We start from the raw sequence: 21,433 nt of genomic DNA, 5'->3' as shown, positions 1-21,433 counted from the left end.
CCACATCCTCTTCAACACTTAATGTTTTTTTCTTTCTTTTTTTTTAATAGTAGCCATTCTAATGGGTGTGAAATTGTATCTCATTGTGGTTTTGATTTGCATTTGCCTTATGGCTAAGGATGTTGAGGATCCTTTCATATGCTTTCTGGCCATTTGTATATCTTCTTTGGAGAGATGTCTATGCAAGTCTTTTTCCCATTTTAAAAATCAGGTTGTTTGCTTTTAAGTTGTTAACAGTTGTAGGATTTCTTTATATATTCTGGATATTAAACCCTTATTGCATATTTGGTTTCCAAGTATTTTCTCCCATTCTGTAGGTTATCTTTTTACTTGCATGATAAAGTTCTTTGATGCACAAAAGTTTTGAATTTTAATGAAGTCCCATTTATCTATATTTTCTTTTGTTGTGTGTGTTTCAGTGTAGTGTCTAAGGAACCATTGCGTAGCATAAGTCCTGAAGATGCTTCCTTATATTTTCTTCTAGGAGTTTTATAGTTTTGTTTCTTATATTTAGATCTTTGATCCATTTGGAGATAATTTTTTGAGATGGTGTGAGGTCAGAGTCCAACTTCATTCATCTGCATGTGATTATCCAGTTTTCCCAGCACCATTTGTTGAAGAGACTATTCTTTTCCCACTGAGTGGATTTGGCACCCTTGTCAAAAACCAATTAGCCAAAGATGTGAGGGTTTATTTCTGAACTCTCAATTTGATTCCTTAGTCTATATGTCTGTCCTTGTGACAGTACTATGCTGTTTTGACTACTGTAATTTTGTACTGATTTTTAAATTGGCAGGCATGATTCCTCCAACTTTGTTCTTTGTTTTCAAAAGGGGCCCCTTACCCTTCCATGTAAATTCAGTGATTGGCTTTTCCATTTCTGCAAAGAAGACTGTTGGAATTTTGATTGGGATTGTGTTGAATCTGTAAATTTCTTTGGGTAAAATTGGCATATGAATAATATTTAGTCTTCCAATTCATGAATACGGAATGTCCTTCCATTTATGTAGGTCTTTGATTTCTTTTATTCTTTTAGCAGTCTTTTGACATTTTCCATGTCCAAGTCCTTTACATTCTTGGTTAAATTTATTCCTAGATATTTGATTCTTTTAGTTGCTGTTGTAAATAGATTTTTTCCTTGATTTCCTCTTCATTTTGTTCATTACTTGTATATAGAAACATTACTGATTTTCGTGTATTTATCTTGTACCCTGCCAATTTGCTGAATTTATTTATTCACTGTAGTAACTCTGTTGTGGATTTTTCAGCTTTTCTGTATATGGAACCAAGTGATGTGGAAAAATGGAAAATTTCTTTCTTTCCAATTTGGATGCCTTTTATTTCTTTTACTTGCCTAACTGCTCTGGCTGGGACTTCCAATAAAAACAATGAATAACCGTGGTGACAATGGGCATCTTTAGCTTGTTCTTGATCTTAGAGGGAAAGATGTTAGCCTTTCACCATTGACTGTGATGTTTTCCTTATCTGCCCTTTATCATGTTGCAGAAGTATGCTCCTATTCCTACTTTTCCAAGTGTTTGTATCAAGAAGGGATGCTTGATTTTGTCAAATGCCTTTTCTGCACCAACTGAGATGATCATGAAGTCTTTTTTTCCCTTCATTCTCTTAATGTGGTGTATTACATTAATTGATTTTCTTATATTGAACCACCTTCACATGCTGGGATAAATCCCACTTGATCATGATGCATAATCCTTTTAATATGCTGTTGTATTTGGTTTGTTAGTATTCTGTTGAGGATTTTTGAATCTATATTCTTAAGGGATATTGTAGTTCTCTTTTCTGTAATTCTCTTTTCTTGTGGTATTTTTACCTGGCTTTGGTTTTATGGTGATGCTGGCCTTATAGAATGAGTTAAGAAGTGTTCCTTCCTCTTCAGTTTTTTTATAAGAGTTTGAGCAGAATAGGTGTTAATTCTTCTTGGAATGTTTGGTTAAATTCACCAGTGAAGCCTTCTTGTCCTTTGTTTGTTGGTAGTTTTTTGATTACTGATTCAGTCTCTTTACTTGTTGTTCATCAGTTGAGCTCTTCTACTTTTTTTAAATGCAATTTTATTGAGATATATTCACCCACCATACAATCCATCCAAAGTATACAGTCAGTGGCTCATGGTATCACTTTATTTTTTCTTGAGTCAGTGCAGGTAGTTTGTGTATTTCTAGAAATTTGTGCGTTTCAACTAGGTTCTCTAATTTGTTGTTGTAGAGTTGTTCATAGTATCCTCTTATAATCCTTTTTACTTCCATAGAGTAAAAAGGATGGATGTCCAAAGAGTTTATCATCCCTGAGCCTCAGTTTCTTCCTGCATAAAATAAGGACAGCCAGGTGACCTCAAAAGCCTGTTTGAGGACTGAAATTCTGTGATACTTTGCCTTTGTATAATGTTACTCACATGCAGTATATATTCTTAATTTCAAGTATTTCTCCTAATGGCAGAACTCTTTGTCTGGTTGGAAGCATATTTAACCAACTCTATTTTCAGCTTGTGTATTCCCTGTCTCTGACTCTTTGACCATAATGGTTTCGTGACTTTTCACCAGGGCTATCGCTGAGTTGATGAATCTGTCTAGTTCTCTGGCATGTTTGACCTCAAAACAAACAAAAAGCACATCTCCTTGTCCCTTTCATTCCTCCATCTCCATTATCCCCTCCTCCTCCCAAATTTTTAGTTTTAGAACATTCCTTTTGTTCTGTGCCCTAACTTTCTGAAAAAGGTTCATTGGGTTCATTATCTTAGAGTCTGCTCCATCTCTGGATAAGTACTAAGATGAGGTCAGCGCTCTGCGTCTCGGACTCTTTCATCCTCTCTTGGCTGCTGACTTTGAGTTGTTTGGAAGATGTTGAAATTCTATGGCATTGTGAGCCCCCACTTATTAGTCTAGAGATTCAGCAGCACTCAGAGAGGTGCAGGAGGCATGTACGGGAGGTACAAAACCTCATCGTTCACCAGCCTCTCTTCCCTTTAAGTTCCAGCTATGCTGAACATCTTTAACATTCTCAAGGCTCTGTATTCTCACTCATCTCTTGTCCCTCTACTAAGCTAAAGTGTATTCATTGTTCATATCTGTTACGATATGTCTTTCTTGAGAAAGACTTTCCTGATTTTCCTATTATAACTCTTATTACACTTGTTAGTGATGGTCTGAATATTTGTGTGATTTCCTCACTTAATTGTAATTTCCACATGGATGGAGAAGCCATCTTTCTTGTTCGATGTTGCATCCGAGCTTAGCAGAGGGCCCATCTGACACAATAGTTGCTCCCCTGTGTCTATTGAATGAATTAATCAATGTGGTTGCCCTGCTCTCATGAGATTAAAATGTGATAGGATGCACAGAATAAATTTACAACAACCAATATATTAATGCCTCTCATTTAACTGTGCTTTGTGATATATAAAACACTTTCATGTGCATTGCCTCATTTACAAATACCAAGGACCCCATGGAGACAGCATTGCTTCTCTCACTTTGCAGAAAGAAAAACTTAGCTTTAGCAGTTATATCATTTCCTGAGGTTACACCACAGCTAGAAAGTGGCAGAATTTGATTTGAACTCCAGACTTCAGATTCCAAATTCAGCGCTCCCTCCAAAATATTGCAACAATGTGCAGCAAGTTTTGCAACATTGCTACAAAATTCTTCTGCATTGCAGAAATGGGAGTGTTCACTCCTGTATAAGATGACATTTGAGCTTGGACTTCACAGATACATAAAATTTTTTAAAAAAATTTCAATTACCAAAGTAAAACAAAACCTCTTATGCATTTTAATAAATTCAAGCAATACAGCCATATTTAATGTAAGAAGTGAAAGTCCACCCCCATCTTGCTCTAATTACATTCCCAAGACACAGCCATCATAAACTGTTTCTTCAGGTATATATGATAGGATGTTTTTATTTGGTCTGATTTAAGTGGGATCATATGATAAATATTGTTCTGCAACTGCCTTTTTTTTTTTTCCAGCTCAATATAATGTGGACAATCTTCTTATCTAGTAATATTTGTATCTACCTCCTGCATTTTAGCTGCTGCATTTTATTCCTTTGCAGGAATGCTCCTTGATTTCTTTAATCAATCTCCTGTTTGGGGCATTTAGGTGGTTTTCCATTTTCTGTTTTACAAACAATTCTGCAATACTTCTCTTTGTATATATGTCTCTGAGCCTTCATTAAAGGTTTTTTGGCAATCAGTTTCTGAAAATAGGGTTTCTTATGTAGTAAGTTATCTACATTATAAATTGTGAAAGAAACTGACAAAAATGTACAGAATGTGAAAAAGTTGGAAATGGTGAGTGGGGGAAAGCATTCAAGGTGGAGAAAGTCACACAAATAAAAGTACCAAAAAGCATAAGTCACATTCCTCTGTTTTTCCCAAGAAGTTTCAGCATTTTGATCCTTTGTTTAAGCCCTAATGACAAATTCCAGTTCCTGCCATGAGACCACAAGCTATTTGTCACTAGGTCCCTTTATCCTCCCTCCTGTCTCTTTGTGATGAAGTCCCCAGAGGTTAAATGCTCCCATTATTCATCTTACCACAAGAATTTCAGAAAACCAATGTTTGCTGCCCTTTGGTTCTTTATTTTAATGACTCCTCACCACACACAGACCCCTTATTGTGCTATTCACAACTTTCCAGATGAAACCAAAGACTTGATTCAAGTGGAGTCAAAGAAAACTAATGCTGCACAATTCCACACACATACACACACTAACCCTCCTCTTCCCACCAGTGACTAAAACTTAAAATTGAATGAGCATGACATGAGATATTTCTAAAGAGCTATCCCCTTGCCATCAGCTTCATTAAAGGCACAAATGTGCAATGGCATTTAATGGTGTTTATTTTGAGACATGCGATGTTTACCCTTGAAAGCCTATTATGCATCTCTCACCTTACAGTGAACAAAAGGGCATTGTAACTTCATGTAGTCTGACTGCTTGCTTAAATTTAGGTCTGCACTCAAATGAGAAAAATACTTGAGTATCAGTCATCTTGGAATCCAAGAGACTTATTCATAGAGCATGTGGGGCTCTATTCATAAATGATTTATGTCTTTGCATAAAGGGGAGTGGGGGTTGTGTAAGTTGCCCAGAGAACCATCGTCTGCCTCTCCTGAGTAATTTATACAAGATCAATATTTATCAAGGTGAGCCAAGAATTGCGCCATAACTCTCCAAGAGCCAAATACTTCATTTACAGTTCCTTCACCCATGGAAGGGAGCATGACAGGTTGAAAAGTCTGCAGAAAAGCTACTTAAAGTGGTTCTTGTTGCTTTAGATTCAGAGTTCTGCCCTGGATATAGCTCAGTGACTAACACATGGTAGATACTCAGTACATTTATTTGTTGAATTAATGACTTAAGAGAAATAAGCAGTCATCCTAATCACTGTTCCCAAAGAGAAAAGAGGATATAGTCCACTCTATTTATTCTTTTAGCACTTATTTATTGAGCACCTGTTAGGTATTTTGCATGGAATAAGGACACAGTTATTGTCTGAAATAATCTTCCAGACATATGTGTAAACAATTAAAACATATTAATGCAAAATGCTATATGTACCATTACAGGTTTAATAAAGTATCCTGGAGACACAAATATTTGGAAACCACATATCTGATAAAGGTTTAATATCCAGAATATTTACAGAAATCCCTCAATTTAACAACAAAAAGACGCAAAAAATTTTAAAATGGGCAAAAGACTTGAATAGACATCTAAAGAAGATATACAAATGATCAGAAGCACATGAAAAGATGCTCAACATCATTAGCTATCAGGGAAATGCAAATCAAAACTACAATGAGATACACCATTTCATACTTATTAGAATGGTTGCTTTTTGAAAAAAATGGAAAATAGCAAGTGTTGGAGAGGATGTGGAGAAATAGGAGCACTTATTCATTACTGGTGGCAATGTAAAATGGTGCAGCTGCTGTGGAAGACAGTTTGGCAGTTCCTCAGAAAGCTAAGTATAGAATTACCATATGACCCAGCAATCCAGCTACAAGGTATATACCCCCAAAAATTGAAATCAGGGACTTGAAAAGATATTTGCACACCAATGTTCAGGGGGACACGTTCACAATTGCCAAAAGATGGAAGCAACACAAGTGTCCATCAACTGATGAATGAATAAAGAAAATGTGGTATATTCATGCAATGGAATATTATTTAGCAGTAAAAAGGAATGAATTCATGAAGCATGCAACAACATAGATGAAACTTGAGGACACTAGGTTGAGTGAAATTAGTCAGATGCAAAAGGACAAATATTGTATGATTTCACTGATTTGAAACGATTAGTATAAGCAAACTCATAGAGTCACAACCTAGAATATAGGTTACCTGGGATGAAGTGAAGATTGGGAAGGGTTCCTTTTTTGGAGTGATGGAAATATTTTGGTAATTGATGGTGGTGATGGTAGCACAACATTGTGAATGTGATTAACAGCACTGAAATATATGTCTGAATATGATTAAAAGGGGGAATGTTAGATTGTATATATGGTAACAGAATAAAAAATTTTTAAAAATCCATGGTAGTACACTACACAAATAGTGAACCCTAAGTTAAACCATGGAGTACAGTTAATAGTACAATTATAAAAACGTGCTATCATCAATTGAAACAAATGTTTCACCCCAAATGCAAGGCAATAAGAAGAAGGTATATGGGAATCCCGTATTTTATGCATGATTGTTTTGTAAACCCACAACTTCTTTAATAAAGAAAAGAAAGGAAGATCAACTTGTTCTTCTCAGGTAAGTATAAGAAAGGATAAGTGTAAGTAGGAGTTAACTAGGCAGATAATAGGTAGAAAAGAGAATTTTAGGAAGAAGTTATTGTATGAACAAAGGAAACATGAAAGGTCTTCAGATTTGTGGTAGGTTGAATTATGTATCCTCCCAAAAACTATGTTCTTAATCTTGATCCCATTCCTACAGGGGTGAACCCATGGTAAATACGACCTTTTGAAGATGTTATTTTTAAATAGGATGTTCCCAACTGAATCAGGTTGGGTCATAATCCTACTATTGGAGGCCTTATAAAGAGATAGGTGCAGAAATGGGAAGTCAGCAGGAACTCTGAAGAGAAAGGAGAGGATATTGCCATGTGATGTGAGGCAGGAATTCAAGCCAAGGAACCCAAGGGTGGCCAGCAGACAGTATGAAAATGTGACAGATTTTGGGGAGAAAGCCTCCCTCGGCTGACACCTCCACTTTGGACTTCTAGCCTAAAAGCCATGAGCCAATAAATTCCTGTTATCTAAGCCAACCTGCTGCCTCACCTAGTACTGACTCTTTTGGGACACCTGAAGAGTTACCCACAAGAGCAAAGAAAAACTGGAAACAGATCATCCTTCAAAAGCACCAACTTTAAAATAGAGCAATTCAAAATTAGATCGAGGCGATCTGCCTCTACTCTGCCTGTTAGAAGAAAAATTGAGCCCCTTCAGGAGGAAGAAAATATCATCCAGAAACTCAAATTGTCTCTACATTTTTTTTGACACAATTCCTTTCCATTTAAAGTTACCAGTCATACAAGAATATAAGATCTAATGATTAAAAAGCAAGAATAAAACCAGAAAATATAAAAATGTTTTTGCATGTGGGAAAGCAAATGAATGTCAACCATGTAGAAATTTGAAAAAGGGATGGTATTCAGGAAAAAAACATAATCAAAGCAAACTGGAGTCTATGGTCAACAGTAACATTGTAATATACCTCCATTAAATGTAACAAAGGCAATATGCCAATGCTAAATGTATATGAGAGGGGGATATAGGGGAGTAATATGGGATTCTTGGTAGTGGTGTTATTTGCTGTCCTTAGTAGTATATTGTATTGTATGACATGTTATTTTTCTTTTTATCATTTTTTCTTATTGCTAAAAAAAAAACAAAACAAAACAATTTTTCTTGTAGTAATCAGTATATTCAAGTGCTGATTGTGGTGATAAATGTACAACTTTATGATGATACCATGAACAACTGATTGTACACTGTGGATAAATGTATGGTGTGTGAACATAACTCTATAAAATTGTAGGAAAATATATATATAGGAGTAAAAGTGTTGGAGAAAACATGGTGAGAGGGATGATGCCTCACCAATATGGACTAACTACAATGTGTAAACTCAGAATTGAATCTCAGAACATAGCCTAACGTGGACACAATAATTGTAATAGTCCCTAGATTGTAAGCTCTTACAGCAGTTAACTCTATCCCTGAATTGTAAGGCCTATCTCTAAACTTTGAGATGCTGATCCCCTAGTGTGTAACCTGACTGGTCTCTGGAACAATGCATATCCCTGAGACACCTGAAACTCAGAGCTAGAGCTCGGCAGATATGAATGTCAGTATTAGTGCATACAGCCACTGTCAAAAAAAAAAAAAAAAAAACCTGAAAAAGAGCCCAGACTTCAATTAGTGATATGAATGAAGCAGGTCTGGTTAAGACCAGGGCAAGCCAGGCCAAAGGGTAAAGGTTGAAACTGATTGTGTTTTAAAACTTCAACTTTCATATGAGACCAAGGGAATAGATATCTATTTGGTACAGGATCTAAATTTTCTAAACGGTACAACTCTACAGTCGATTTGTTCAAACATCACAATTGCATGGAACTTTGAATAGGAAGTGAGATATGGTAGGTTAGTATAGGCTGGAGTGAAATAGTGACACATCCTAGAGTAATTTGGGCAGATAATAAAAAATATATTTACAGCCTCCCCCTCCCCAGCCCCAAGGATCTGGGGGAAGGTGCGGATGTGTTGGACATCCTCACCTGGACTGGTGTTGATGTTGTCACAAACATTGGGACTGGAGGTTTGATGTGCTGAGCCCTCAATCATGGGACTTGCCCTTATGAAGCTCATTACCACAAAGGAGAGTCTAAAGTTGTATGTAATGGTGCCTAAGAGTCTCCCCCTGAGTACCTCTTTGTTGCTCAGATGAGGCCCTCTCTCTCTCTAACTGAGCCATCTCGACAGGTGAACTTGCTGCCCTCCCCCCTACGTGGGACCCGACTCCCAGGGGTGTAAATCTCCCTGGCAACACAGAGTATGACTCCCGGGGATGAATGTGGACCCGGCATCGTGGGACTGAGAGTATCTTCTTGACCAAAAGGGGGATGCAAAATGAGACAAAATAGTTTCAGTGGCTGAGAGATTCCAAATGGAGTCGAGAGGTCACTCTGGTGGACATTCTTATGCACTATATAGATAACACCTCTTAGGCTTTAATGTATTGGAATAGCTAGAAGTAAATACCTGAAACTACCAAACTCCAACCCAGCAGTCTGGACTCCTGAAGACAACTATAGAATAATGTAGATTACAAGGGGTGACAGTGTGATTGTGAAGACCTTGTGGATCACACCCCCTTTATCTAGTGTATGGATGAGTGGAGGAATGGGGATAAAAACTAAAGGACAAATGGGGTGGGATGGGGGGATGATTTGGGTGTTCTTTTTTCACTTTTATTTCTTATTCTTGTTCGATTCTTTCTGATGTAAGGAAAATGTTCAGAGATAGATTGTGGTGATGAACGCATAACTATGTTATCATACTGTGGACAGTGGATTGTATATCATGGATGATTGTATGGTGTGTGAATGTATCTCAATAAAACTGAATTTAATAAAAAAAAAAAAAAAAGAATAAAACCAGAATAGACCAGACAAGAGTACCAGACCTGTATGAGATTCAGTTATTGAAGTTATCAGATATGGACTTTAAAGTAACTGGTATTTGTATTTCCAAAAAATTAAATGAGAGGATGGGAAGTTTTGCATGAGAAGTAGAAGCCATTAAAAAAAAATCAAATAAAATTATAGAAATGGGAAATAAAATAGAAATTAAGAACTGAATTTATGAACATAACAGATGAGGGGAGAATTAACGAATGTGAAGAGTTGAAAATATCCAGACGGACTCATGGAGAGAATAAAAGAATGGAAATTGCAGGGATGTGTATAAGACATATATAGGACAAGATGAAAATGTCTAAAATATATGCAACTGTAATCCCATAGCAATGAAAAGAGATAATTAGGCAGAAGCAATACTTGAAGAAATAGGGCCTGAAAAACTTCCAAAATTGCTGAAGAATATCATGTTACAGATTCAAGCGGTGTTACAAGCACCAAGTAGAAGAAATACAAAGAAAGCCACATTTCAATCCATCACAGTATAAATGATGATACATAAAGATAATATTAAAAGTAGTCAGAAGAAGAAAAAAGATACTTTACTATCAATAAAAAAACCTTTTGACCAACAGCTAACTCATCAGAAATGATGAAAACTAGGAGAAAATAGAATGGCATTTTCAAAATACTTGAAAGTATAAAAAACTGCCAGCTTAGAACACTATACTCAGTAAAGTATTCTTCAAAATGTATAGACTTAAAAATATATATATATAAATTTATAAGACCAAAATAATAACAACAATAACACACATAAACTGAGAGAATTTGTCACCAGCAGACTAATAAGAAAAGGAATACTAAAAGATGTTTAAGTACAAGAAACATGAATACAAATGAAAAAAGGCAACAGCAGAAAAGAAAGAAGAGCAACAGAAATATTAAATTTGTGTAAACATCTACATGAATAAAGTCATAAAACAATAATAATAAAGTCACCTGAGGTTTAAAATATCTATGTAATTAAAAATACAGTATACTTCATTTTATTGTGCTTTGCTTTATTGTGCTTCACAGATTTTGCATTTTTAACAAATTGGTGGTTTATGGCATCCCTGTGTCGAGCAAGTCAATTGGTGCCATTTTTTTCCAACAGCGTGTGCTCACTTTATGTCTCTGTGTCACATTTTGGTAATTCTTGCAATATTTCAAAAATTTTCACTATCTTTGATGTTACTATTGTAATTATTTTGAGGCACCACAAACTACACCCGTATAAGACAGTGAACTTAATCAAAAAATGTTGTGTGTGTTCTGACTTCTCCACCAACTGGCCATTCCTCCATCTCTCTCCCTCTCCTTGGGCCTCTCTATTCCCTGAGACACAACAATATTGAAATTAGGCCAGTTAATAATCCTACAATGGCATCTAAGTGTTCAAGTGAAGGGAAGAGTCACACATCTCTCACTTTAAATCAAAAGCTAGAAATGATGAAGCTCAGTGAGGAAGGCAGGTTGAAAGCCGAGACATACTAGGCTTCTTGCATCAGTAAACTAAGTTGTGAATGCAAAGGAAAAGTTCTTGAAGGAAATTAAAAATGCTACTCCAGTGAACACACGAATGATGAGAAAGTGCAATAGCCTTATTGCTGATATGAAGAAAGTTTTAGTGGTCTGGATAGAAGATCAAACCAGCCACAACATTCCCTTAAGCCAAAGCTTATTCCAGAGCAAGGCCCCAACTCTCTTCAATTCTATGAAGGCTGAGAGAGGTGGGATGCTGCAGAAGAAAAATCTGAAGCTAGCAGAGCTTGGTTTATGAGGTTTAAGGAAAGCAGCTGTCTCCATTACATAAAAGCGCAAGGTAAGTAATATGTGCTGATGTAGAAGCTATAGCAAGTTATCCAGAAAATACAGCTCAGATAATTGATGAAGCTGGCTACAGTAAACAACATATTTTCAAGGTAGATGAAACAGCCTTTGATGAAAGTAGATTCAACCTAGGACTTTCACAGTAGAAACTGTGAACTTCAGCTAATGCCTGGCTTCAAAGCTTTAAAAGACAGGCTGACTCTCTTGTTAGGGGATAATGCAGCTAGTGACTTTAAGTTGAGCCAGTGCTCATTTACCATTCAAAAATCCTAAGTTTCTTAAGAATCATGTTAAATCTACTCTGCTGGGTGCTGTATAAAGGAACAACAAAGCCTTAATGAGAGCACATCTGTTTACCACATAGTTTACTGACTATTTTAAGCCCACTGTTGAGATCTACTGCTCAGAATAAAAGAATCCTTTCAAAATATTACTGCTTACTGACAATGTATCTGAACACTCACAAGCTCTGATGGAGAGGTACAGTGAGATTAATGTCTTCGTGCCTGCTAACACAGCATCCATTCTGCAGCCCATGGATCAAGGAATAATTTTGACTTTCAAGTCTTATTATTTAAGAAAATATTTCATAAGGCTATAGTTGTCATAGATAGTGATTCCTCTGATGGATCTGGGAAAAATACATTGAAAATCTTCTGGAAAGGAGTCACCATTCTAGTTGTCATTAAGAACATTTGTAATTCACGGGAAGAGGTCAAAATATCATCATTAACAGGAGTTTGGAAGACTCCAACCCTTATAGATGACTTTGAGGGGTTCAAGAATTCAGTGGGGGAATTAACTGCAGATGTGGTAGAAATAGCACTAGAATTAGAATTAGAAGTGGAGCCTGTGACTTATAAATTTCTGCAATCTCATGATAAACCTTTAATGGAAGAGGAGTTACTTCTGATGGATGAGCAAAAACAGTGGTTTCTTGGGATGGAATCTATTCATGGTGAAGATGCTGTAAACATTGCTGAAATGACAACAAAAGATTTAGAATATGACACAAACATAGTTGATAAAGCAGTACTAGGATTTGAGAGGATTGACTCCAATTATGAAAGAAATTCTACTGGGAGTAAAATGCTATCAAACAGCATTACATGCTACAGAGAAATCTTTCATGAAGGGAAGAGTCAATTGATGAGGCAAACTTCATTGTTGTCTTATTTTAAGAAATTGCCACAGCTATCCAAACCTTCAGCAACCACCACCCTGATCAGTCAGCAGCCATCAACATTGAGGCAAGACCCTCCACAAGAAAAAAAGACAGAACTTGCTGAAGGCTCAGATGATAGTCAGCACTTTTTAGCAGTAATGTATTCTTTAATTAAGCTATGTACATTTTTTACACACAGTATAGTGTGAACATAACTTTTATATGCACTAGAAAACCAAAAATTAGTATGACTTGCTTTATGGTGATTTTTGCTTTATTGCAGGGGTCTGGAGTCAAACCTACAATATTGCCAAGGTATGCCCGTAAATGGCAACCCTAGTACAAAAGACAGCAGAACTAAATAGCTTTAACTTCCTTGCATTGTATAGGAAGTGATAAAAGTTTATATTTATATGAGACTTAAGTGAATCAAGTATTTGTGCTTTAATCTCAAGAGTATACAGTAAAGGACGAGTAAAAGAATGTATAACTAACAAGCTAATGGACAGGGGAAATGGAATAATAAAAAATACTGTGCTTCCTAAGAAAGCACAATTTACCATAAATGATAAAGAAGTTGAGTCCTTAATTAAAAATTTCCCTGCAAAGCACGCCCCAGGCCTATACGGCTTGTGGGTGAATTCTTCACAATTTTTAAAGAAGAAATTTGTACCAACCTTAAATAAATTCTTCCAAGTCTTAGGAAAAGATGAAACAGTTCCTAGGTCATTTAAGAAGCCAGCTTAATCTTAATATAAAATTGCCTCATTTAAAATATGTTGACATAGCGTGTGGTTGAAAGGATGTATCAATTTATTTAACCAGCTCTCTTTTGTTTTGTATGTTTTGCTGTTACAGACAATGCTGGGAAGAATATCCATGAATGTACATCTTTGTGCACATGTGAGAGTGTACCTGTAATATAATGCCCCAGTCATGGAACAGATAGATTAAAGAGGGCAACCACTTCAAATTGTTCCTAAATTGTACCAGATGTCCCTGTTCAATAAATTGGAAACTTCCCTCCCAACAGCTGGAAATTTCAGATGCAGTCCAAAAGAAGAAAAAGAAAGAACTACTGTCTTTATATCTTAAGGCAGTAGTGCTTGGTCTATTTCACACGATGCAATGCCCATCCCACCCTCTAAACTTGGGTTAAAAAAGACAGCTTTGGTAAAAGACTGTAAAATAGTACTCTACCTTTTACTCTTCTCTGTTTCCAAATGAGAAAATAGAATTCTGATATGAAAGAAAGGTTTTTTTTTTTAGAAATTTCCCCTTTTAGTCTTCAAAATAATGGTTGAGCATTTTCTTTTTCGCTCCTCCTCCCATAAAAGCAGTCTTTGCCCTTAAAACAAACAAAGAAACAAAAGACAAATTTCTTATAAATTGAGATCAAGTTCAATCTTATTTTTATATTTTTAAAAAGCATTTTCTAAGTATGATCTTACATCTGTTATATTTCTGACCTGTGATGAGAACACCTTAGGGTAAGCAGAAGTTTCATTATCTCTGCTTTTCATAGATGGAGAAGGAAGCTTAGAAAATGTGTAACATACCAAGGTGTCTTAGCTAGTAATTTGTAGAGCCAGGACTAGAACCTACAAATTCTGAGCCTAGATTGTTTCTCAAGATCAGATACCCTCAGAATGTTTTTGTTTTTGCTGCTGTTGTTGTTGTGTGTGTGTGTGTTTCCTGAACACACACAAAGTATAGAGTTTAGCTTTATAGAAACATTAAAGAACAAAAGTGAAGCTGTTACTATCTAGAAGTTTATGATCTAGTTGGCAGATACTTGACATTTCCCAAAACAGAAAGTAAAGGCATTGTAGAGTGCTGGGAAGACCAGGCATCTATGATGAGTTGTAGAAGAGCAATCAGGGCAAGCTTCCTGAAATAGGTGAGTATTCCACTACATATGAAATCTAGAGCCCCAGTTTTCTCATCCACTAAGAAAACTGGGGTTTAGGAAACTGTGCCACTGAATAGTCTGTGCTTCTGGGAAGATCCTGTTATGTGACTAATAAACTTTCATTAGCCTCTACAGCCGGGACCATAGGAGTCGACTTGAATTACTCATTGTCCCTACAGCATGACTATTCATTCCTTACCTGTGCCCTACTCATGGGGCTTGACAGGGGCTCCCTTGGGAATGCAGTGCTTGGAAAAGGGATTTTGGAGTCCTGGGTCAGCCTGCTGGGACGCATCCCCAAGAGTCTATTAGACGAAACCAGTCAGGAGGAAATGTGGGGTCAAAAACTCAAAGACTGAACCATGCATTGAGCTAATGGAGCAAGACTAGGAAACAGTAACTAGGCCAGGAGAGTTAGTGGCTGAGAGGTTAGGAAAATGAAAATAAGCATTGATATATGAAATCAGGCATTTTAAGAATAGTGTGAAACCTTGGATATTTCTTATTTTTGTGGCATTACATCAAAGCTGGCAGAGTTCTTTAAAGATGTCATCACAGGCTGTACAGTTTCTACCAACGTATTTACCCTTCATAGAAAAATCTTTTCCTTCCTGTCCATTACTTTGATTCCTAAATTTCCTACAAGGCCTAGCTCCAGTGTATTCTCCTGCATTAAGCTATTCCCAGCCACCCAGGCTATAGGACTCTTGCTTAGTTATCATAGATTTCAAACAGTTCTGATCATCATTTCCCTGTGACACACAAAATCTTTTCCTCCAAAAGAATTTAAACTTTCAGAGCCAAGATGAGAACTTGATGCCTTTTGAAAGCCCAAAGGCCTTAGCATAATAACTTGCTATATACCCAGCTCTCTTTCTAAGCACTTTTCATACATTATCTGTTGGGAATTGAATTGTGTCCCCCCAAAAGATATGTTCCTGTCTGAACTCCTGGTTACTGAGAATGTGACCTTATTTGGAAATAGGGTTTTTGCAGATGGAATCAAGATAAGATGAAGGTCATCCTGGGTTAGAGTGGGCACTAAATCCAATATGATTGCTGTTAGTTCTGGGCCCTGGGCCCCTCCCCCATCTCCCTGTTTTGCAAAACCAGGCTGCAGATCAGACCCTGCCCCACGTTGCTGCCCCCTCCGTTTCCCAAGTTTCATGCCACTTTGTTTGTTCTCGCCCATCACTGCCCTCCTCCCCTTTCCCTCACAAATTTATTCTCTCCCTCACCTCTCCTGTTCAAATGCACAAGCCAGGCATTGCCAAAGTTACAAGATAAACTATGTGTAACCCCTATTGGCCAAAGTTCACATACCTTACACCGTGTAACCTCCTGGTTGGCAAAAAGCCCTATAGAAAGAAATCCCACCACTGAACTGCACGTTTTTCCCTCCAAGCAGTCTTTCTGCTGGCGGGGGGCTGCCCTCAGCCTTCTCTCAAAACTTTTCGTCACCTTCCCATTTGGCCTCGTTGCCCATCTTTCGAACCAAACTACCTTACAATTTCCATCCTTATAAGAGGAAATTTTGGACACCCAGATCCAGACAGGGAAGACAACCCTGTGAAGATGGAGACAGAGATTGGAGTGATACAGCCACAAGCCAAGGAACCCTGGGGCTATCAGCAGCTGGAGAAGGCAGGGAAGGAGCCAGCCCTAGAGGCATTGGAGGGAGGGGCCGACACCTTGATTTAGAATTTACAGCCACTAGAACTGTAAGAGAAGATATTTCTGTTGTTTTAAGTCACCCAGTTTGTGGTAATTTGTTACAGCAATCAATCCTAGGAAACAAATACAGATTTTCATTTAATCCTACGCAGTATTTCCTATTAGTATCCTATTCTATACATGAGAAACTGAGCCCTAGAGAGTTCATGTGATTTGCCCAAGGTTATTTTGCTTAAAACACTAAGACGTCTTGACCTTTGAGATCTCCCCAGGCCCAGAAAAATTTCTCATAGGCAACTTTGCTTTGCTCAGCTGCCAAAGAAGTAGATGTTGAAGTGGGATCTGAATACAGCACCTGACTGGAGAGCATTGCTTGTCTGGTGATTCACACTTTTAAATAAAAATAATAAAACCCTTGGCTGGAAAGCTTCACTTCCCCAGTCCAGCTGGGATGTGGTTACTGTGGATCCAAAACATACTTGGGTGATATTCCAGCTTGAATAGCATAATTTGCACAGTCGGTTATCGAAGTTCTGCAAGGTGGGCTTGTGATTACACTCTGCCCGGTGCCTGCCAAAAGTTTGCTAATGCTTTGGCTCACTGTCCTGCTGCTAAACTTTGCTGAAAATTTCTTAGGGGATGGTGGGATGCCTCCTCCTTTTAAGTTGCAAACTGAAGCTGAAAAGGGATAAGTGGGCAGGTGACTCAGACTCAAGTCCTGATTCAACCACTATTTGCTGAGCAGGTAGTATGCATCAGGCATTCCCCACACTGGATTACCTGGGATCTCTGCGGCAGCTTTGTCTGGTGCATGTCGCAAATGTGCAAATGTGCAAAGTAACTTGCCAAAGGTCATTCAGCTAGTAGAATGCAAGAGGTCTGATTCCAGGTTTCCTGCTCTTCCTTCTACATTGAAGTGCTTCTAGCTCAGTTTGAGGTGGATAAAGTGAAGAATGAGGAGTTAATATGATAAAGATAATAATAATAATAAATACAACCATTCCTACTAACATTTATTGGGTTCTCACTCTGTGCCAGGTACTGTGGAAACACAACAAACACATGAGGTAGGCACTGGTATTTCTCCTGTATTATAAATAAGGAAAATGGTACTCAGAGATATTTCATAATTAGTCCAAAACTAGCAAATCATAGCACCAGGCTTTGAGCCCAGGCATTTTGTTAACATAGCTTGTTACAGCAGCTCTACATGAGCATGCAATGTGGGAATACTGGACTGGATTCTTCCAGTCCTCTTTCCCTTTGCCCTAGATCTCCAGCAGTAGCTCCAGGTCAAAGGGTGAAACAAGCATGTTGAAAAATTAGGTCAGACTGCCAACATTGTCAGTGGAAGATATTCAAGCAAAGCCAGGGTTCTCAACTCTGGCCTCTGTGTTTCAAGGCTGACTTAGGAAAATCAGGCAGACTCTGGGGCAGATAATGGAATCACTGGGGTCAGCTTCATCTGGCCTGGAGTCATTTAGTACTTGTCTTCCATCCTTATTGGGAATAAATTAAGGAGAAAATGGGGGTGTCTTGCCAAGCCTTTGGGAATTCACAACCCTGTCATTGGGATATGGGAGGGGTCCATTGGTTAGTAAGAGATCTCAGTCACCCATTCTGGAAAAGGATCAGTGATGAGCCTCCTGCAGCTATGGGGTTAACAGTTATGAAAACCCCCTGCCCTGGGCCAGGCTGCCCCTGGAGGTGGGCAGCCACAGCGAATGATGGGAATGGAAGCTGTTCCCTGAGTCACTGAGAACAGAATTGATCTCAGTTCATCACTTCTTGGTGCCAAGGGAGTTGGATTGTGCCTGGCCAAGGGGAATGGAGAAAGGTAAGGACTGGCAGATCGAGCATTAGTTTTTTACCCAGTTAATAACAGACCAAACCCCAAATGAGCAGGGATCCTGTGTGTGTGTGTGTGTGTGTGTGTGTGTGTGTGTGAGATTTGTTACATTGTTTTTCTCCCCACCCCTGCTCATTAAAAAGACATTATCTAAACATTATAACAACATTAGAAGTTTAACAGAAAAAATTCACATTCTGCTCTTGTTTTTAAATGATCTTTCTTAGTCTTCTTCCATGTATTGCCCATTTTTATGTCATTGTGATCATAGAATACAGTTAGCCTACTTCCATGTTGCCCCCTATTTCTTAAAAATGTTTCTTATCAGAAGATAATTCAGTGTGTGGATTATCTAGATCTATTGCTTCTTTCCTGTCTTCTTTTCATTGGTACCCTGATATTTTTATCTCTGTTCCAGAGTATGAGCTGATTCATATCCATTCTAGATGGTGAATAAGTCCTGGAAATTGAGGGAAATGCAGATGTGGCTACTCTGTTACGTATTAATGGCTTCCATTAAAAATAAAATAGCTGTTAGATAGGAAAAGAACAGAGAAGCAAAAAAAAAAGGTCAAAATTATTTATTAAAATGAGTTTTATTCTGGTTATTTCCAAGTTAGGAAAACTGAAGGTGAAGAAATGCACTAAAAAGCTGACAAACAGCTCTTTCCTCTTGGAGGCCTGGCAGCAGCCCAGCAGTTACTCCCAGGGGAGGGCACCTCCGGCCATGCCAACAGCCACGCCAAGGCGGGCAAGGTGAAGGGAAAGAAATGCCTCACATACCTTTGGATCTGTTTAGTTATCGACTCAGGAAATAGGTCTGTGTCACTCAGCTGGTAGCATCACTGCCTTTGCCTGGAAGGCCAAGGGTTCAAGTCCCACACCAGGAATCTGGCAGTTTCCCAAAGCCAAGGCTTGTATTGTCATGGAAGGTGGGTGGAAAGAGGAGCTCTTTCTCCCTGGATCTTCCAGGTAAATAGAGCGCAGAAAAGCAAGAGTGAGTGAAAATGGATTGCTCAGCTTTATTTGGTCCATAGCTTCAAAGAACCCCTGACAGGGCAAAATGGTCACAAAGTCAGGGTTCTCCTTTGTGGGCACCTCCAGGAAGAGAGAGAAGATTCGGGCTCTCCCCCCAATACCCCACCCTCTCTTTAACTCAACCCTCCACTCAGCCTTTGTTCTAGCTACAAGAAATGTGGAAACCAAGAACAGCACAAAGCAGTGGCAGATTCTCCTTGCAAGAGAAGGAAGAGGATCAATTCCTGGGGTAACCCACCTTGGACTTGAGCCCAAGTTCCGGCAGAATTCTCTCTTCTCGAAGTTTTCCTTTAAAATACTTAAGTCTGGGGCTGCTTGAAAGTTTAATATTATCTATGAAAGCAATTCACTATTTAAAATATTTCAATTAATTTAAAAGTTTGAAAAGTATGTAAACTGTTTTGGAACTAGGTAGTGCATTGGGAATGAATAGCCACTGAATTGTACACTTCAAAATGGTTAAAATATGTATTTCATGTTATGTGAATTTTACCTGAATAAAAATAATAAATAGAGAAATAATATTAAATCTATTTGATAATTTTGCTTTGGACTTAAAATTGGGGATTGAGGGAACAAATTAAAAAACGGTAGTGGAGGGGGTGCCATGAAGGTGAAAGTAATGGTGGCGGTGAATCTTTAAAATAAAGTACCTCCACCCAGAGCACCTAAATCTGACATATAATTCCTTCTTCTTCCTAAAGAATTTTTATGACAGTCTGCATGCTTGAAAAATAGGTTTGTGTGGTTTGTGCATGGGGAAATTTTAGCTTACAAGTCACCATAGGGCTAGTTCTTATTAATTTTCTTTGCAGACAGTCCTGATCCAGAGCCCTTTGCCCTAAGAGTGTAGCAAGGCTGAGTGCAGATAGGGACAGTGCTTATTCTGGCGAAATTGTCCTTAAATGGAGAAGCTACAGTAACGGGGCAACCTCTCCCTCCCACCTGTCTCCTATAAGTAAAACCACTTGTGAGTGTGGCCAGGTATGAAGAAGGTACTGACTTGCCTTGGAACTCTCCAAGAGGCCCACCTTGGGGGTTTCTGCACCCAGAGACCATGGGCTTCGTTTCAGAAGTTCAGTTATTAGAGGGTCTCTTTCTGCTCTCCTGAGCCAGTCCTGCTCTCTGTCCCTCAGAGAACTAAACATGTCCTCTTGTCTTTAGAACCAAGGAGGGTATGAGACAATTCCAGGAGAAAGGAGATCCTACAAAGCCAGAAGGAAGCTAAGTTTTTTTTTTTTTTTTTTTTTTTTTTGGTCTCCCTTAGCATGTTTTGATACCTGTTTCTAGCACTTAGTGTTTTCCACCTGCAATTATGAACATCTTTCTTCTCTTTGTGAGGGCAAGACTCTTAATTTTTTAACAACTTTAGTGAGGTAGAATTCACATACCACACAATTCACCCATTTAAAGTGTGAGGTTTAATGGCTTCTAATATAGTCACAGAATTATGCAACTATTACCATAATGAATTTTAGAACATTTGTATTAACCCCCAAAAGAAACCCTGCACCCTTTAGCCATCACCCTCCACCCTCTGTACCCACCCCCCTTCCTGCTGTTCTCCCACAGAGCCTGGCATAAGACCTTGCACCTAGTAGGTCCTTTATTAGGGTAAAATTCGTTGCTTATCTTAGGTATATTAGATGACCTGGTGGTCTTAGGATCAATACAGCCTGTGAAGTGAGAAGTTACCCAGGATGTGCTAATGGTCTGGTTGTTATTGGAATGGAATGATAACCTATGATTCATAGCTCCCCCCAGGCAGCTCCCACAGACTCGGCCCCCTGAACTCCCAGTCTGTTTTACAGTAAAACATGGATGCCACAACTTCAACAAACCAGAAATCAATTCCTTAGAAGACTGGAGTTCACTCACGAGCTGGCACACCACACTACGTGTTAACAGGCAACAACACTAAAATGCACTAAAGACCATGTAATTTATTCCCAACATGCTGTTATTCTTTCCAAAACATTAGCTTTGGAGCAGAACATTTGCTAAATGTTGTCTTTATTTCCAGAGCCTGAGGTAAAGATCATATGCAACCAATGCCTGAGAGATAATTGGCCACTTTACAGTTTCAACCTCAAATGAACTCCCCTGTCTGAGTAAATTTCCTGGTAAAAGATCCCATTTTAATAGAATGTGAAAGCTGCAAGAAGGATGGAGCTTACAGATCACAGTATGGCCTGTTAGATAAATGACCAGGAGTAATATTTCTTCAAACCACATTTTGTGGAC

Source organism: Choloepus didactylus, chromosome 18, assembly GCF_015220235.1.
Source record: "Choloepus didactylus isolate mChoDid1 chromosome 18, mChoDid1.pri, whole genome shotgun sequence".
NCBI lineage: Eukaryota > Metazoa > Chordata > Mammalia > Pilosa > Megalonychidae > Choloepus > Choloepus didactylus.
This window is presented reverse-complemented; position numbering follows the sequence as displayed.